Below are 21184 nucleotides of genomic sequence, written 5' to 3' on the forward strand. Positions count from 1 at the left end.
GCCTTATTTTTTATTTTTTTTATAATAGCCATTTTAACTGGGGTGAGATGATATCTCATTGTCGTTTTGATTTGCATTTCCCTGATGATCAGTGATGTCAAATATTTTTTATACACCTGTTCACCATTTGTAGTCTTCTTGTGAGAAATTTCTATTCAAAACTTTTGCCCACTTTTTAATGGGATTTTTCTTTTCTCTTGCTGAACTGAGTTCCTTGAATATTCTAGATATTCATTTCTTGTCAGATGAATAGTTTGTAATTATTTTCTCCTATTCTACAGGCTGTCTTCTCACTGCTGAGTGTTTCCTTTGCTATGCAGAAGTGGCTTAGTTTAATATGTCTCATTTATTTACTTTTGTTTTTGTTGCCTGTGCTTTTGAGGTCTTAGCTATAAAATCTTTGCCTAGACCAAGTCCTGAAGCATTTCCCACATTTTTTTTTTCTAGTAGTTTTATAGTTTGAGGTCTTATGTTTATGTCTTTAATGTATTTTGAGTTGATTTTTTTAATATGGTGAGAAATAGGAATGAATATCAGGTTTCTCCATGAATATCAGGTTTCCCTACTCCATTTATTGAAGAGGCTGTCCTTTTCCCAATGTTCATGGCACTTTTGTCAAAAATACGTTGGCTGTAAATATGTGGATGTTTTCTGGGTTCTCTATTCTTTTCCATTAGTCTATGTGTCTGATTTTATATCAATACCATGCTGTTTTGGTTACTATAACTTTGTGGTACATTTTGAAGTCCAGTAGTGTGATGCCTTCAGATTTGTTATTTGTTTTTTTGCTTTGTTTTGTTTTTGGCTCAGGATTGCTTTGGCTATTCAAGGTCTTTTGAGGTTCCACACAAATTTTAGGATTGTTTTTTCTATTTTTGTGAGGAATATAATTGATATTTTGATAGAGATCATATTAAATCTGTACATTGCTTTGGGTAGTATGGTTATTTTATCGGTATTAATTCTTCCAATCCATGAGCATGGAATATCTTTTCATTTCTTTTTGTCCTCTTCAATTCATTTCATCGATGTTTTAGTTTTCAGTATAGAGGTCTTTCATCACTTTGGTTAAATTTATTCCTAGGTGTCTTATGTTTTGTAGCTACTGTAAATGAGATTGTTTTCTTGATATTTTTTTTCAGATACTTCAGTTAGCATATAGAGATGCTACTGACTTTTGCGTGTTGATTTTGTGTCCTGCAACCTTACTGAATTCATTTATCAGTTCTTATGAGGTTTTTTCCTTTTTTGGCTGATCCTTTAGGTTTTTGTATATATAAGATCATGTCATCTGCATACAGGGACAATTTGGCTTTCTCTTTTCTAATTTGGAGGCTTTTTATGTCTTTCTATTATCTGGTTGCTCTAGTTAGCACTAGCAGTACTATGTTGAGTGAGAATGGTGAAAGTGGACATCCTTGTCTTGTTTAGTGCTTAGAGGAAAGACTTTGTCATATATGGCCTTTATCATGTTGAGATATGCTCCTTAAATGAATAATTTGTTGAGAGTTTTTATCATGAAGGGATGTTGAGTGTTATCAATTTTTTTCTTCATCTACTGAGATAATTTTATGTTTTTTCTTCTTCATTCTGTTATTTTAGTGTAACATATTTATTAATTTGCTTATATTGAAACACCTTTGCATCCCTAGGATAAATCTCACTTGATGATGATGTATTATCTTTTTAAAGTGTTATTGCATTTGGTTTGCTGGTGTTTTGTTGGGAATTTCTGCATCTATGCTTATCAGGGATATTGGCCTGTATTCCCTTTTTTATGTTTTGTCCTTCTCTGGTTTTGGTATCAGGGTATTGTTGGACTCACAGAATGAGTTTGAAAGAATTCCCTCGTCTTCCATTTTTTGGAATAGTTGAAGAAGAATTGTTTCTTCTTTAATACCTGTGAAGTGTTCATTTTTCTTTCAAAGTTTGGTGGAATTCGTCGGTGAAGCCATCTGGTCCCGGGCTTTTCTTTGTTGGGAGGACTTTTTATTACTGATTCAATCTTGTAACTAATTATTGGTCTGTTCAGGCTTTTTATTTCCTCTTGGTTCAATCTCGGTAGGTTACATGTGTCCAGGATTTTGTCCATTTCCTGTAGGTTTTGGAATTTGTTGGTATATATAGTTGTTCATAATTGTTTCTAATGATACTTTGCATTTTTGCAGTATCTGTTGTAATATTTCATTTTTCAGTTCTGATTTTATTTATTTGGATCTTCTGTCTCCTTTTCTTAGTCTATCTAATGATTTTTAAAATTTTGTTTTTCTTTTAAAGAACCAGACTTTTTATTTCATTTTTTTTTTGTAGTTATTTGGGGTCTCTATTTCATTTAGTTTTGCCCTGTTCCTTTCTTTCCTTCTACTAATTTTCCCTTTGGTTTGTTCTTTCTTTCCTATTTCCCTGAAGTGCCATATTAGGTTGTTTATTTGAAAGGTTTCTATTTTTTTGATGTTCCTTTTAGAACTGATTGTGCTATATCCCATTGGTTTTGATATGTTGTGTTCATATTTTCATTTGTTTCAATAAATTTTTTATTTCCTTCTTAATTTCTTCACTGATCCATTGGTTGTTCAGGATTATGCTATTTGATTTCCATATTTTTATAGTTTCTTAAGTTCATCTTCTTATTGATTTCTAGTTTTATCTGCTGTGATCTGAAAAGATACTTGATATGATTTCAATATTTTAAAATTTGTTGATACTTGGTTTGTGGACAACATGTGGTCTAACATGGAGAGTGTTCCATGTGCTTATAAGAAAATGTATTCTGCAGCTGCCGAATGAACTATTCTGTAATTGTCTGTTAGGTCCATTTGGCCTATAGGACAGATTAAGTCTGATAATTCTGTGTTGGTTTTCTGTCCAGATGACCTGTCCAATGCTGAAAATGGAATGTTCAAGTCCCCAACGATTATTGTATTGGGATCTGTCTCTCTCTCTCTCTCTCTCTCTCTAGCTCTAATAATATTTGTTTTATATATCTGGGTGCTGTGGCATTGGGTACATATATATTTACAATTGTCATATCCTTTTGCTGAATTTTTTTATCATTATATAATAACCTTTGTTGTCTCTTTTTATGTTGCTGTTGTTTTACTTAAAGTCTATTTTGTCTGATATAAGTATAGCTTCTCCTGCATGCTTTTGGTTTCCATTTGCATGGAATATTTTTTTCCATCACTTCACTATCACTCTCTGTGTGTCTTTACAGGTGAAGTGAGTTTCTTCAGGTCAGCATATAGTTGGGTCTTTTTTTTTCTTAATCCATTCAGTAGTGTAATATCTTTTAATTTGGGAATTTAAGCCATTTACATATCGACAGGTGAAGACTTACTCCTGTCATTTTGTTAATTGTTTTTCTGATTATTTTGTTTATCCTTTGTTTCTTTCTCTTTTATTATCTACCTTACAATTGCTGGTTTTTTTGTAGTGATAACATTTGACTCCTTTCTCTTTCTCATTTGTGTATCTGCTCTAACAGTGACTTTTGTACTTTTGTGTATTTTCATGATTGATATAATCCTTTCTGAACCAATTTCTTATTACACATTTCACTTGTTTCTTTTTATCTTCTATTATCAATGCTGTTTTGAAGTACATGCTTCTCTGAGTATCTGTGTATTTATTTCCTCAGAAAAATTCCTAGAAGAGGAACTATTTTACCAGGGGGAAAACAAAGTTAAGATGTTTACATATTGTTAAAATATGATACAGAATGCTTATGCAGGTTATAGCCCCATGAACAGAGCATGAGAAATCTAGTTCCACATGCGAATGCTGATGATTATTAGCTCTATAAATCTTGCTAATTTTATAATGAACAAATGGTATATAGTTATTTTATATTTTTTATGTGTGTTTGTTTATTCCTGGTAAATATTAACATAGCAATCAACTAAATTTCTTCTTTAATTATTTAAATACTTATATTCTTTGCCCAGTTTTCTAATATATTTTTTCTTGATTTAATTTTAAGAGCTTTCATGTACTAAATATCATTTTCCAGATTTTCCCCACATTATAGGTGGCCTTTTAATCTCTTTCTGTTTTTTTTTCACATTCAAAAGCATATCAAATCTTTCCATACATACCTTTTGTGCAGTTGTGCCAATATATCTGTCATACAAATTCCTACATTTAGAATTACTGAACCAAAGATAAGGTGCATTTAAGATGTCAATAGATGTTACTGATTATATAACCCATTTTATGAACACCACAACCAAATGAAATAGCTATTATTTTCACCATTACATAGATGAGGAAACTGAGGTTCTCAGAGCAACTTTCTCAGCGGTACACAGCTTGTAATTGGAAGAGTTCAGAATGGAATCCAGGTCTCCAACTCCTAGCCACAATGTACATTATCTCACTGGTATCTTCTGCAAGAAAATAAAGTACTTAATTTGCAAGTTCTCAAACTTTTCCTCTACCAGAAATTAGCACTGTAGAGGGCAAATTAAACAGTTTAAAAATAATAAACATCAAAAGAGAACATGACCTAAGTTTGGAAAGAGAAATCTAAATTTGCTGCCAAGTGATGGCCTCAGCACTGAAGCCTGCTTGCAGCATCTGATGCAGCGTGTTGCTTAGAATAGGCATCTAGTTCTATTTTTAGGAATCACCCCTCCATGTCAAATCACGTAAAACACATTCCTGTGTCCTCAGTATTTTTTAAATGTCTCTGAGTATTTTAGAACCTGTGGGAAATCTTATAAGAAAAAAATTGCAGGCATTGAAAAAATAGATTTTCGATTATATTCTGCATAGGTGGCTCACATCTGTAATCCCAGCACTTGGGAGGCTGAGGTGGGTGGATCACCTGACTCCAGGAGTTTGAGAACAGGCTGACCAACATGGCAAAACCCTATCTCTACCAAAAACACAAGCTGGGCATGGTGGTTCATGCCTGTAATCCCAGCTACTTGGGAGGCTGAGGTATGAGAATTGCTTGAACCTGGGAGGTAGAGGCTGCAGTGAGCTGAGACCGTGCCACTGCACTCCAGCCTGGGTGACAGAGCAAGACTGTCTCAAAAAAAAAAAATTTAGATAAAAACATTAAAAAATCATTTCAGCTTTGTGGGTAACATGAGAATAAATATGCACTTTTATATGTTACTCTTTTTTCAACTAAAAAACAATTTGTGACATTTCAAAATAGTAATAATGTAATGAACATTTCTGTCATAGTAAATAACTGTAGCTACTCTCCCAGAAGTCATTGAGTATTTCGGAAGTCTCCCAGGACTGAAACATGTTGCCAATGAACTTGACTATTTCGAAGACAATGTCTTCTAGTCCCTTGACTATGCTGTAACCATACAAGATAAGCTTCTCATGTCAATGAAAACTTACCTCTTAACGAATAGAGATCTCTCTTTGGATGCAAGGTAACCTAATGAGATATTACAGATATAAGAGGAGAAAGATGGTGACACAGCCACAGTTAAGGATTGTGGTGTCCAGAATCCACTTTAGACAATAATTGGAGGCAGAAATAGGATCACTGTGGAGCTCACAGGAAGGAGGCAATGGTGGTGTGGAATGCTATATTTCATAGATTCCAACACATGCATATTTTCCTATAGTAACATCTCTGACGTTGTGATGTGTACTGCAATCAACAACACCTTCCAGTAGACAGCTTGCCACAGTTTATTTATCAGCGATTTTTTTTCTTCCTTAGTGGTACAGAAAATAATGGTGCATCTTACAACTGCCGGTGTCCTCACTGTGATGAAGAATGAATACTTATTACCAGTGAGCAAAGCGTGGAGGACCTTAATGAGGGGCAGGTGGCCACTGTTCACACTCACTGTTATCAGTTAATTGTGATTATGGCATGAGAGCCTAGCACAGAGGCTTCAGTGCAAGGTGAGAAGGATATAAAGTGTTTGAGGAGGAGAAGGAAGGTAAAAAAAAGAAAAAAAAGATGATGAGGAAGGATCTAGCCCTAGACTGGCATGAAAAATTGTCATATTGCTTCATCTCCCAGAACCAAAGAAGCTGTTTTTAAAAAATAATAAACACATTCTTGTGTATTTGCAGTACCACCTGAAAACTAAGTAAATCAGGGTTTTCACAGAAAATATTGAATTGTTTTGAACACAGCATTTGTACCTATTGATTGTGATTTGTAACAATTAATTAATACTCAGATGTAACAGCTAAACAAAACACTGCTCTTCTACAACATGATTATAGAATTGATTTTCTACAAAACATTTTAAAGGAATGTGAAGTTAAATAGCTAGCAAGATGCAAGGAGGCTGGGTTTAGAATTTGAACTGGAATCAATTCCAGCCTTTTTAATTTGGAAAAGTGGTGGCAGGATGCAAGGCTGTGGCACCAGAGACACTTGACCTAGTAACGTCCAAGCCTGCACTTCCTGCACTGAGTGGGAAGTTGGATGAGAGGACTCAGGTCTTTCACCTGTACATGCCTATAGCATCATCGGAGACCGTTGTCTGAAAAGGCTGCCTGGCTCACCAACTCTCATATAAAGAGAAAAAAAAATCCCACAGCCACTGGTCTTCAAAGGACAGACATGTGGACCTGGTTGGGATGGGGTTGAGGGCAGACTTAAAACGCTTCATGGAAAGGCTCATCTGAGATAGGCTTTGAAGGTGGGACTGCATGACGTGCTGATGGGCAGGACAGATGGATGTATGCCACAGAGGAGGAAAATCATGTGCTAATGCAAAGTGGCGGGGAACATGATCTATAGGACAGTGGCTCTCAGTCGTGGCTGTATATGGGAATCACCTGGAGTGCTTGGAAAAAGCCATGCCTGTGCTGGGGGCTTCCCCTGTCCAGCCAGCTCCTCGCCATTGGCACAGGCTCTGCTGGTGCACAATCATGCAGTTCTTCCCCACTCCAGGTCCACTGAATCAGAATCTCAGAGGCTGGGGTTGAGACAGTGATATTTAATTTTTTTCAAGTTATTCTATTATGCAGTCAGAGTTGAAAGACTTATGACTTTTGGTACAGTGGGTAGAAGAGTGTCACTGAGGTTCAGGCTACGAGTTAGGAAGATCGGAGAGCAGAATGGAGAAGTAGACTGGGTTCATTTACCTGGGGGCATTTATACTCATTTTGTTCTAGAAGGAAAAGTCAGGTCAATAGCCTCTGGTGATTCAGAGGTTGTGGGCAGCATTAAGGGACTCAAGAGATAATAAGGCATTGGGACAGTGTCAATAGGGAGCAGCCCCTCACCCCTAGATCTGGGGAAAGAAAGGGGCAGAATGCTGGAGGAGGGGCCAGCCAGCAGGGCTGTGCTCTTGGGGGGATCCAGTCACTGCTCAGTAGCACTGAGCAGGCAAGGTGTGGGCAAGACAAACGCCACCTCTTTCTCCTCTTGTCCATCAATCTCTTGTTGCTTCTTCCAGTTGGTTGAGCCCAACCAGAGGCCACAGGCGAGAAAGCCCAGGCAATTCTGCCCTTAGAGATCAGCCTCCTAGAGCCCCGGGATGAGCGTGGGGTGGGGTGGGGGGAGGCAAATGGATTATAACCAGCACAACACTAAAGGCACGGTTGGAAGTTTTGCCTAAATTCAATAGGCAGTGGTAAACCGCTGGAGGCTTTTGAGTGGGATTGTGATTAGAGCCATGCTTTTAACATGTTTAAACTGTCATGATATTAAAATTAATGTAAGTGAGGGAAAATATTGGTATGTAGGTTGGTTAAGGCCAGGAGGAAGCAGGAGATTTTCTGCAGGCACGCCAGCCTTGGCACTGCTCTGCCAGGTCAGAGGCTGTCCCCAGGGCTGATAATGACGGCGGGGAGTGTGGGTGATCTGCTGGCAGCTGCCCTGACCTTGGCCTGCCTGTGCAGTTTGAGCTTGCTGCAGATACTCTATTCTGAAGAACAAAGCCCTGTCTGTTAATTATTCTTCTAGTCGCTAAGAGAATTAACCAAGGTTTATGGGATTGATTCATCTCTCATCAACATGAAAGCACTAGGAAAATGTTGGCGAACACACAGGGACATGTCGATTCTGGATTCCTGCGTGGGACTCAGGAATGGATTGTTCCTTAAGGGATGTGTGGGAGGGACAGGGGTCTTTTCCAGCTGAAGCCACCCTGGGAAAATGCAGTGTTGGGAGGAGAATTCTGGTCCAGCAATGTGGCTCTCCACTTTTGAATGAGAAAAATGCCTCTGTAGGCTTTTCAGTAATGAGCATCTGTGAAGTGGGGAATCAGATTATCAGAACTGAGTGCTTGTGGTTGGGGATCCAATCAAGGCATCTTCTTTTGCCTGAAATGGGCTGGTGAAGTCTATTCATAAAGGAAGAGCTAACACGTAGAAGAGAGGGCAGAACTCCCAATGCTCTTCTTGGAGTAAGAACCAAACTAAAAGGGAATGTTATACAGATCCTTGTTTTCGATCAACATGTGCAAAAACTCCAACACTCAAAGTTGCCCAGCAAAGGAAAGGGCTGTCTTGTGAAATGGTGAACTCCTCATCTTTTTGAGGACCCAAGCAGATGTCTGGCAGCTACTTTTATGACAGATATTCTGGAAGGCATTCCTGCAAGGGCACTAGAGCAATGACCAGGTTAGGTGGCCCTCTGTTAGGGGCTGAATTGTGTTCCCTTTCCCATGCGAAATTCATATGTTGAAGCCCTGGGAACTCCTAGTAACTTAGAATGTAACCTTATTTGAATTAAGGTCTTTAAAGAGGTAATTAAGTTACAACATTGTCTTTTGCATGGGTCCTAATCCAATGTGACTGGTGTCCTTATAAGAAGAGGAGATTAAGACACAGAGGGAAGACCATGTGAAGGCACAGGGGGATGACGGCCATCTATAAGCCAAAGAGAGCGGCCTCAGAAGAAAACAACTCTGTCACCGTCTTGGTCTCGGACTTCTGGCTTCCAGAACTGTGAGACAATAAACTTCTGTTGTTTAAGGCACCCAGTCTGGCTAAGACCCCCTCAATCTTTCTAGCAGTCTATTCTTTGACTTGAAAAATATTTAGAAAAGCTTATTCACTGGAGTTCAGAATAACACTACAGGATAACAAGTCCGGGTGTTTAATAAAACAGCAGGAGCCTCAGGCTGCAGTTGCATATTACTTAGCTTCCTCAATAATTGAAATAGGAGGTTATCACCAAGAAGAAATCACTTACAGGATATATTCATTCATTAAGGAATATCTGTTGTGGGCTTTCTATGTGCCAAGAACATCAATTCAAAGCCATAAGCAATCAGTTGGCCTGTTTGCAAAATGCAGAGAGGTGGCTGGCATTTACTCCGCAGAAGGGCAGGCAGGAATATCCATGCAGGTGGTCACTGGATATCTGGGTATATGGGTATTACGACGTATGAGCAAATGGCTCTTGTGTGGAAGAGAGAACTGGCTTTTCTCTGCATCTCTCTAACTAAGAACAATAAAAAGAAGTTCTGGGAAGTAGGTTTTAGCTCAACATTAGGGGACCTATCAAAGTCTCAAGTTCTGCGATGCTGATACGGGCTTCTGTTGGTGTGAAGAGGGATATAAGTGTTGACTTTACAATTACACGTGGGGATGTTCTAGCATGGTTCAAGTATCAGAAGTGAGATAAACTAGAACATCTTAAGGAGCTTTGCAACCTTGTCTTTCTATGATGTTTGAAGACAATTAAACCATCATACTATCTATCATACCATCCACAATGGTATGATAGAAAGATGGAAGTGGGAAGGCCTGTTGTGAAGCCATTGAAATAACTCAGTGCTGAAAGCCTATAGATCTTCATGAGACTACGCCACGCAACTGGGAAGGAAGAGCTAGACAGAGTGAAGACAAGTGGGCTCCCCAGCTCCATCTCCACGTCACTCTGCTGGCTTCCCCATAAAGTTGATCTGTCCGGGTGGCATCAATGGGTTCCATGCCCTCTGGCATCTGGTTGGGTTTGGCCAATGAGGAGCCCAGCAGGGGACTGGAAGGAAGGAGCAGGAAAGGGGTCGGGATATTTATTTCCTTCTTCCCCCAACATTAACAAAAAAGCATGATGGTCCTCTCAAAGTGGCCTGCTCCACACGACTCTCTCCCCTCCCAGGCTCTGTGACGTCTCCCTCTCCTCCTCCTGCCAGGCCTGGAGGTGGGAGCTGGATGGCAGTCTTGCAGCTGTTGGCCTGAATTCCTGTGCTTACCCCTCATGGCTCCCTACCCTTCACCATGCCTTCAAAAAAGGTCCCGTTGTAAATAAAACCTCCTCCCATTATCCTTGTTTGAGTGCACCATCTATTTTCCTTCTTGTTTTTCCTGACCCACACAGACTGTATGACTAGATTTGGTCAATAATAAATTTTCTGTAAATCAGTGCATTTCAAAATACACTTTTTGGGGGGTTGTGGGGATAGGGGGAGTTTTGCTGTGGCTAATCAGAGCAGCTCCATTAACCTCTTGGGCTACTCTCTAAAATTCTATTTGTGGTGTAGCACGGTGCCTCACGCTTGTTATCCCAGCACTTTCGGAGGCCAAGGCAGGTGGTTCACTTGAGGTCAAGAGTTCGAGACCAGCCTGACCAACATGGAGAAACCCCATCTCTACTTTAAAAAAAAAAGTACAAAAATTAGCCGGGCATGGTGGCACATGCCTGTAATTCTAGCCGATATCATGCCACTGCACTCCAGCCTGGGTGGTGGAGTAAAACTTTACCTCAAAAAAACCCCAAAAACAAAATAATAAAATTCCATTTGTATGAAGGATTTTACAACTAAGACTCAGTTTGAAAGCTTTGGGCAAAAGATAAAAATAAAAAAACAAAACCCCAAAAATGATGTCCTAATTTTAAGTATGGATCAAGAATTGAAATCATCATCCGATCCTTGCTGCAGACATCAAGTAACCCAGGATCTGGTCCATTTCTTGGGCTGTACCTTCACAGCACAGCATGAAGTAGAGTCTTGGCATTGTTCCATTTAATTTGATGAATGTACATGACTAGCAAGGTAGAGTGGCTTAGTGTCTAAAAAAATCCATTTGCATTTAGTAACCTGTCTATATTAATCAAATCAGCTGGCTAATTGCCAAATCTCCACTTCTTTCTGTATTACTTATGGCCAAGATTGGATGACAGAATGCAATGGGGAGGGCAGAGAGGTTGACTCTCAGCCCACATCTTCATAAAGATGCAGTTAAACAAAACCTCCTTGACGTGCCTACCAAGCCTAGGAGAGGCTGTCATGAAATACCTGCTGTTAGGAGGGCTCTCAGACCTGAGATCAGGACAAACTGAGCATCTTCCAGGATAGATCTTTTGGTGAGAATGTACTTTAGAAATCTTTGAAGGATGAAGTTATGGGAACCAAAAAATATCTTCCTCCCAGTGTGAGTCAGCTGTGTTCAACTAACAAGGATATCATAGTCAAAATTAGATGCAAAGCCTAAAATCCACATTCATGGCTACCATGTGAAAAGAGATGCTCTGTCAAGCACAGTATTAGACAGCACCTGTTGTGTGAGCACCTGCGCTCAATGAAGAAGGCAAATTAGAAGTGAAAACTAATTGGAAAAGCAGATGTAAGGGGTGTGGGCAAAATGAAAGTACTCTGATAGTAGCTTTGGGACAATGTCAAGTGACATAGAATATTCAGAACTGTTTTGTTCAAAATGGGATTTCTGATTTCTAGGGAGAAAAAAATCACATGTTTCTGCTTTACAAGGTACAAGACTGGTGAAACTTGGAGTGTAAGGGAGAGAGCATGCCCTGGGGCAGCAGCCGCTGTGACGTCTCCCTGTGAGTTCCTGAGTCAGGGATGGGGAAGGTGGGCCCAGAGTGGCTTTTGGAAAGATGGCCTTTGATGGTTGAAGATCTGTTTATTCCATGTCTGTGTATTACTTCTTCCCAGCAGTATGGTTGTTTGGAAAGAATGTTGATGTGGGCCTCGGAAGTGCTGGGGAAAAGCCTCACATGGGCAGCCAGTAACCAGCAGTAAAGTACAAACGGTGCAGTTGCTTTGGCAGACTTGAGAGCCATTGCAACAGGGAAAGACAGGTCATGGCGGAGAGCCTTTGACCTGAGAGGGCTCAAAGTTTGCAAGCCAATTTGAGCATGAAGGCAGAGCGAGGCCTCTTCACAAATGCTGGTCCTTTTTGGATGGATTCCATGCTAGGTCTGAGAGTGGCAGGATGGATGGGTCTACAGATGAAGGGCATTGGGATGAGAGAACTACCTGTGCCATGCTATGCTTCTGTCCCTCCGTTGGAGCAGGGGGCTTTGGCTAAACAATTTTATCATCTCTTCTGGCCATAATGCTCTACAATTTTATCTTCTACTCATACATGAACACCAATTTTTCTCTCTGAGCTAATTGCCCAAGAAGAACTCATAGATTTCTTAACATACCAAGTAATCTTTCCTTTCATTAAGAAAAAATGGAAAATGAAGACATAGATGACTAATTTTCATATACAACTACTCTCAATCTAAAACTTTTTTTCTTCTCATACTTAATATATAGTTTTCAGTTGCTATATATATGTGTAAATATATAGACATTTTTAATGGATGGCATTTTAGCCTCAATAAGCCAGAAGGATTACCTTCTATACTTCAACAATTCCATGGATGATGGAAAAGTATTGGACTGATTTGATCTAAAAATTTGAAGGTCAAAATTCACTCAGCATTCTCAAGTCTGGACATCCACTTTGAAGGCCAAAAAAAGAAAACAAAATCAGGTGGGATTGTCAAAAAGATAAAGGCCATTTCATTTCTGTTATCACAGGAATCTTCCCAAGGTTAGTGTGACCAAATATCAATCTTGGAGCTGATACGATGACTCGTAAACTTAAATTTTCTGTTCTCCAGGATCAAATGCCAAAAGACGAGACGGACAACTTAACATGAAAAATGGGCACAAAACTCTTGATATTGGAATATCAGAACCTAAAATAGAGACCAAATCAAGACATTTGAAAATGTCTCCTAAAACGGCATTAAAACACGAAGCACATTTTCATGCAGTGAAAGGTCCAAAGCTCAGAGAATTTAAAATAAGAATAAAAATTGCCCCTAAATCTGCAGCATCTGGTTTAAAAAAAAATACTTGAAATTCAGATCTCCCTAGCTCTATCTTTTCTGAGCATATGAAGGCAAATATTCTCCAGGAACGATGTTTTGTCAGCCTGGTAGAGCAATTTAAAGGACATCTGAAACTTACAAAACCGACAGCAGGGGACATGCTGAGAGGCTATGCTATTAACCGCAGAATCTTAATTTGAGGGGTTCCCAAGTCCAACAGAGCAGCCTCATTTCATGATTTCAAACGAACAGCCAAGACCAAGTCTTCAAAATATGCCCTGATTAAATTATTTTGAAAAGCATGGTTTGTTGCAATAATTTGTAATAATTGCAAGTAACTTTTTTTTTTTTTTGGCGAGGAGCAGGGCCCATCACGTTTTTAGTGAAAGACTGGTTTAAAAACAAGTAGTGATTGAAATGTATCATTTCCACACCCAGGATCTGGAAGTACCAGTAAAACATACTCCACAAAGTCAGGCATTTATTCAGAAGGTTTCCTGATAAATAAAACGGATGTTAGTTTCACTCTTTGGCTGCTCACACTGAGGCTTCATTTTGTTTTGTTTTGTTCAGTAGCAAGTAAAGAAAGAGCTGAAGGGAATTCCAAGACTTCAAGCCTCCAAGGACTGATCATGGTTGAACACACCTGCTTGTTTTCGTGGGCGAAGCTCAGTGTTCTTGCGCCAAAGTGAGCTGGTGCTCAGAGCCAGCAGGCCTTCCCTGAGGTGCTCAGCCACAGGCAGTGTCCCGCACGTTGGGCTGCAGAGACTTGCTGTTCTCTCCCAAAGGGAAGAGGTGATGCATAGGTCATCCTTATGCATAAGCAGTCAGTAATGCGAACTAAGCAGAACTCCACATCCTGACTTCCCACTGCTGAAGCAGAGGAGGTGGACAGAACATAGTTGCATCCTGACAAAGGTTGGCATTTTTTTTCCACGCAGAGGTCAGGCTCATGAGCTTCCTCCTGTCTCTCCTGCTTTTTCCCTCTAGTGCCTCAAACATTCCAGAAACGCTTTGATCTCACCAGGGCCTGCAATCCACTGATTCTAGCACACTGTCTCTGATCTTCATCCGGTGTTGCCCTCGCCTTCAGTTTTAGGGCCTTTGCACTGGCTGTTCCCTCTGCCTGGAATATTCTTCCGTCTATGCAGAATGGGGCCTGGTTTAGCTGGAGGGTGGGGCCTGGGCAGCCCCTCAGAGGCAGTACTTGGTAAACTGAAGCCTGAAGGGGCCCTAAATGTGGGGAAGGGATGGAAGCACAGGGAGAAAGCAGAGGCCAGGACCAAGGTTCTGCAGGGCTCCCGTGGGCCTCATTGAGGGGTTTAGTTTATTCCAGACACAATGCAAAGGCACAAGATTTGAGGCAGGGGCGTGATGTGACCAGAGGTAGGGAGGGCCACATGGCTCTTCAGATGGATTGAATGTGAGAGGCAGGTGCCAAGGAAGCCCCCCAAATTTCTGTCATGCATACACCCTTAGGTGGCTTCTATATTGTCATCCATGAAATTGTTTTTTGTGTGGACTACAAATTATTTAGAATAAATTGGAAATATTAATTTTGCTCCATTCGTACCATGATAGGAATAGTCAAGTTCTTTTTTTTTATATACTTTAAATTGTAGGGTACATGTGCACAACGTGCAGGTTTGTTACATATGTATACATGTGCCATATTGGTTTGCTGCACCCATAACTCATCATTTACATTAGGTATATCTCCTAATGCTATCCCTCCCTCATCCCCCCATCCCACGACAGGCCCTGGTGTGTGATGTTCCCCGCCCTGTGTCCAAGTGTTCTCACTGTTCAGTTCCCACCTATGAGTGAGAACAGGTGGTGTTTGGTTTTCTGTCCTTGTGATAGTTTGCTGAGAATGATGGTTTCCAGCTTCATCCATGTCCCTGCAAAGAACATGGACGCATCCTTTTTTATGGCTGCATAGTAAGGAATAGTCAAGTTCTACTTTGAAGCCAGACAATATGTTGTCAGGCAACAAGAGTTAATTTTCCCAGTATTTATAGAGTTAATTTACTAGTGACGTGTCAGTTTATCTTCTAAAACCACGACACACCACCTGCTGTAGGCCTGGAGTTAAGGCTGATTAGAAAGACAAATGAGTGACCACACAAATCTGAAGCTCACCATTACTGCTGTGACCAGGATGTTTCCAGAAATAAACAAAAATTCCTAAATCATTTTTTTTCCCACAGACAGCACAGATCAGCTGTTTTGTGATTTCATTCAGATTCAGTGTGTTATTCAATAAGGCAGTTAATACATATTTTATCAAAATAGATCATAAAATATTTATGCTAATTAACAGAGTTGTAATTCTGAGTCATCATGGAATATATGAAGACTAGAGTTTTCTCATATTTTAAGTTGATACATAATAGTTGTGCATATTTATGGGGTACCTGTGATATTTTGATACATGCATACAATATGTAATGATGAAACCAGGGTAATTGGGATATCTTTCACCTCAAACAATTTTCTCTTCTTTGTGTTGGGAACATTCCAAAGCTTCTCTTGTAGCCTTTTGAAATATGCAATATATTGTTGTGAACTACAGTCACCCTACCATGCTATTGAACACTAGAGCTTATTCCTTCTATTTAATGGGATATTTGTATCCATTAACCAACCTCTCTTCATCTCCCCGCCCCAACCACCCTAGCCTCTGGTAACCACTGTTCTGCTCTCTACCACCATAAGATCAACTTTTTTAGCTTCCACATATGAGTCAGAATATGTGATATTTGTCCTTCTGTGCCTGGCTTATTTCACTTAACATGATGTCCTCCAGTTCCATCCATGTTGTGGCAAATGACAGCATTTCACTCTTTTTTATGGCTGAATAGCATTTCATAGTAATAATATTCCATTGTGTATATACACCACATTTTTGAATCTATTCATTCCTCGATGGACACCTGGGTTGATTCTGTATCTTGGCTATTGTGAATAATGCTGCAATAAACATGAGCGTGTAGATAGCTCTTCAATACACTCATTTCCTTTCCTTTGGATATATACCCAGTACTGGGATTGCTGGATCACATGGCAGTTCTGTTTTAGTTTTCTAAAGAACTTCCATACTGTTCTTCATAGTGACTGTGCTAATTTACATTTCCACCAACAGTGTACAAGCATTCCTCTTTCTCCACATCCTCGCCAACATTTTTTCCCGTCTTTTTAATAATAGCCATTTTAAATGAGGTGAGATGATATTTCACTGTGGTTTTGATTTGCATTTCCCTGATGATTAGTGATGTTGACCATTTTTTTCATATACCTGTTGGTTATTTGTATGTCTTCTTTTGAAAGATATCTATTCAAATCTTCTGCACATTTTTAAATTAAATTATTTGATTTTTTTCTATTGAACTGTTTGAGTTCCTTTTATATTCTGTTTTGTTTTGTTTACATGGAATCTCACTCTGTCGCCCAGGCTGGAGGACAGTGGTATGATCTTGGCTCACTGCAACCTCTGCCTCCTGGGTTCAAGTGATTCTCCTGCCTCAGCCTCCCAAGTAGCTGAGACTACAAGCACATGCCACCACCCCTGGCTAATTTTTGTATTTTTGGTAGAGACGGGGTTTCGTCATGTTGGTCAGGCTGATCTTGAATTCCTGGCCTCGAGTGATCTGCCCACCTTGGCCTCCCAAAGTGCTGGGATTACAGGCATGAGCCACCGCACCCTGCCATTATATTCTGGTTATTAATCCCTTGTCAGATGGACAAATATTTTGCAAATATTTTCTCCCATTCTATAATCTGTCTCTTTATTCTGTTGATTGTTTCCTTTGCTGTGCAGAAGCTTTTTAGATTGAAGTAATTTCATTTGTCTGTTTTTGCCTTGGTTGCCTGTGCTTTTGAGATATTACTCAAAAAGTCTTTGCCTGGCCAATGTCCTGCAATGTTTCTGTAACATTTTCTTCTAGCGGTTTCATAGTTTCAGGTCTTACACCTAAGTCTTTAATCCATTTTGATTTAATTTTTGCATACAGTGAGAGAGGGGTCTATTTTCATTCTTCTACATAGGGATATCCAGTTTTTCCAGCATCATTTATTGAAAAGACTGTTCTTTCCCCAGTGTATGTTCTTGGCAACTTTGTCAAAAGTGAGTTGACTGTAAATACTAGAATTTATTTCTGGGTTCTCTATTCTGTTTCAGTTTTTAAAGTTTGTAATTCCTTTAATATCCATTCCCCACTGGCTTTATTGAGGCATAATTGACAAATAAATATTATAGAAATTTAAACTGTTCATTGTGATGTTTTGGGAGACATATACATTGTGAAGTGATGACCACAATCAGGCTAATTAACACATCCATCATCTCACATAGTTACTATTTGGTTTCATTGTTCGTTAAGTGAGAACACTTAAGATCTATCCTCTTAGCAAATTTGGAGTATACAAAACAGTATTGGTAACTATAGCTTCATGCTGTACATTAAGTCTCCAGAATTCATTCACCCTGTATAGCCGAAGCTTTATACCCTTGAACCAACATCTCCCCATTTCCCGCAAACTGGCCTCTGGCAACCACAATTCTGCTCTCTGCTGTAGGGTTTTGTCATGTTTAAAAAAATCAATGTAATATACAGTTTCAAAATGAAATAGAATAAAGAGTTCATAATAAAAGATAATATTTTTTCTGTCCCACTTTTTCCAAAAGAAGTTTTAAGATGTTTACAGATTTTAGGTATAATTATTTTTGGGATTCCTAACATATACTGTATTGGAAATATTAAAGTCCACCCTCATCTCTATTAAATGTAATTTTTGGCTCTAAAATATTAAAAAAATTTTTATAATACTACTTTTGAGATTATTTATCTTCAAGTGACTCAGAAATCATGGTACCTGTTAGGGGATTATTGCAAAGTGAAAAAATCTACAAATTGTTTTCAAATATATTAAAAATTTTCATGCATATTGAATTTAATAATTAATGAGGTTGACATAATCATATGTTTTGTAGGCATTTAATAAAACATTTATAAATGTTAATTTAGCTGTTTTCTTTTTGATTTTTGTTTTGTTTTGTGTGAAATCATAGCTTAGGGACTGAGATCTGTGGAATTGGCTTGCCTGGACTCAAATCTCCATTCCTATTCTAACTGAGATCATGACCTTGGTTTATATAACCTCTCTGTATCTCCATTTATAACCTGTAAAATGGGAATATCACTATCTTTTAATTCCTCACCTATGATTGTTACTAGAACAAACTGGGTCTATTTGCCTGCATGCATCAGAAAGCCAAACACCGAAGCACTGGATTTTTGCAGACAGAAAGATGTATTGTAAGGCAGCTGAACAAGAAGACAGGAGACAGGCTCAAATCTGTCTCCCCATACTGGCTATAAAGCTGTATATTTAAGGGAGGGATGCTTGGGGAAGGGTTTTGGGGTTCGTTAGTGATTGGTGAAGGAAAACGAGAAGTTTGGAAAGTCTCCTGGGCATGCACAGTTATCTCATCATGTCTCTTCATGGGTCACATGTGTAAATTTGGGGAGGGGTTAGTGTGAAACGTGGTGGGAATTTGGGCTGTGACATCAAAAGGCTCATTCTGCACAGACTCCAGTCAGCCATATTGTACACAACTGGTTTCAGCCAACTTTGTTGCTTTGTAAGTGAAGGGGACTTCAACAAGGTATTTTCCTATCTGCTTCCCTATAAAAGAAGCTCCAGAATTTCTGTTAGTCATCAGTTTCTTTAATGCTTTGGGGCACAGTTTCATGATCAAAACCACAGTGAGATACCATCTCACACCAGTTAGAATGGCCATCATTAAAAAAGCAGGAAACAACAGGTGCTGGAGAGGATGTGGAGAAATAGGAACACTTTTACACTGTTGGTGGGACTGTAAACTAGTTCAACCATTGTGGAAGTCAGTGTGGCGATTCCTCAGGGATCTAGAACTAGAAATACCATTTGACCCAGCCATCCCATTACTGGGTATATACCCAAAGGACTATAAATCATGCTGCTATAAAGACACATGCACACGTATGTTTATTGCGGCACTATTCACAATAGCAAAGACTTGGAACCAACCCAAATGTCCAACAACAATAGACTGGATTAAGAAAATGTGGCACATATACACCATGGAATACTATGCAGCCATAAAAAATGATGAGTACATGTCCTTTGTAGGGACATGGATGAAACTGGAAAACATCATTCTCAGTAAACTATCGCAAGGACAAAAAACCAAACACCGCATGTTCTCACTCATAGGTGGGAATTGAACAATGAGAACTCATGGACACAGGAAGGGGAACATCACACTCCGGGGACTGTTGTGGGGTGGGGGGAGGGGGGAGGGACAGCATTAGGAGATATACCTAATGCTAAATGACGAGTTACTGGGTGCAGGAAATCAACATGGCACATGGATACATATGTAACAAACCTGCACATTGTGCACATGTGCCCTAAAACCTAAAGTATAACAAAAAAAAAAAAAAAGAAATCTAAAGAGTTTGGAAACTGAGTCTGCAGGAAAAACCTCACAGGATCAAGTGAGAGGCTATTTATTCTCTTTATTTATCCCAGTGACTATAAATACCATATGTTTCAATCCCCATCTATTATGTGTGGCTGAAGTGCTGCCCCACATTCTGCTGGGGGGCTTGGGTAACATACAATATATGCATCCTGTTTCCATTCTAAAATTGGAAAAATTCTGCATTCTGAAACCTATCTTGCCCCTAAGAGTTTCCAAAAAGGGAGGGTGGGCCTGTAATATCTACCTCATAGGGTTGGGAAAGGATGAAGTAAGTGAATACAGATGGTCGCTGACATGATTTTTTGACTTTACGGTGGTGCAGCAGTGATACGCACTCAGTAGAAACTTTGCAGTTTGGTCTTTTCCTGGGCTACTCTGTGCAATACAAACAATGCCCTCTCACACTGCTGAGCAGCAGCAGTAAGCCACAGCTCCCAGCCAGCCAAGTGATCACGAGGGCAAACCACCGATGCTGTGCTCTACAGTGTACTGTATTCAATAAGGTACATGAGATGTGCAAAGCTTTATTACAAAATAGGCTTTGTGTTAGATAATTTGGCCTGACTGTAGGTTAATGTAAGTTTTCTGAGCATGCTTAAGGTAGGCTAGGCTAAGCTATGATGTTTGGTAGGTTAGGTGTATGACATGAATTTTCGACTTGCAATATTTTCAATTTATGATGGGTTTATCAGGACATAATGCCATGGACAGTACACAGCACCATTCCTGGCAATCAGTGAGCACTCATGGATGTTAGCCGGGTTATCTCTTTTTCATTCTTCGCAGCTCTCAGAACTCTGTGCGGGTTTGGAAAAGCCCAGGGCGCAGCCTACTCCCCAGAGACAATCACTTTGACCTATTCTGGTTGTGGTTACTCATGTGGCCACCAACACACCTCTAAATCATGGACTTTGACTTCGATTTCTTTGTTTATCAACCCACAAGGGTTTTACTCACACCGCAGCCTGTCTCCCTCCACTCTCTCTACAGAGGGTTCTCCCTCTATTCCTTTCTTCTGTTGGTAGCCTTTGCATGTAAACAAACATTCTTCAATCTTAATTTCTTGTCCCATCCACCACACAGATGTGATCTCTTATCTCTCACTTTGTAAGACATGGTATTCAGGGGCCCCTACACCCATATTCCCTTTGTCTCTTCTCTAGTTCTTTACCTTCCCCAAAACTGGGGTCTTTAAAAATAGGTGAGACCAAATGTGGGCTTTGTATGGGTAGTGTTTTACCTCTACAAACTTTTTTTTTTTTTTTTTTGAGACAGAGTTTTGCTCTGTTGCCCAGAGTGGGTGATCCTGGTTTACTGCAACCTCCGCCTTCCAGGTTCAAATGATTCTGGTGCCTCAACCTCCTGAGTAGCTGGGATTACCGGCATGCACCACCACGCCAAGCTAATTTTTTTTTCCCTTTGGCATTTTTAGTAGACTGGGTTTCATCATGTTGGCCAGACTCGTCTGTAACTCCTGGCCTTAAGTGATCTGCCCGCCTTGGCCTTCCAAAGTGCTGATTGCAGGCGTGAGCCACTGCGCCCAGCCCCTACAAACTTTTCATTGCTGCTTCTATTATATCTTGTTACTTGTCATTGGTCTATTTGGGTTTTGTATTTCTTCATGTTTCAGTCTTGATAGG

Source organism: Nomascus leucogenys, chromosome 14 (assembly GCF_006542625.1).
Source record: "Nomascus leucogenys isolate Asia chromosome 14, Asia_NLE_v1, whole genome shotgun sequence".
NCBI classification, from domain to species: Eukaryota; Metazoa; Chordata; class Mammalia; order Primates; family Hylobatidae; genus Nomascus; species Nomascus leucogenys.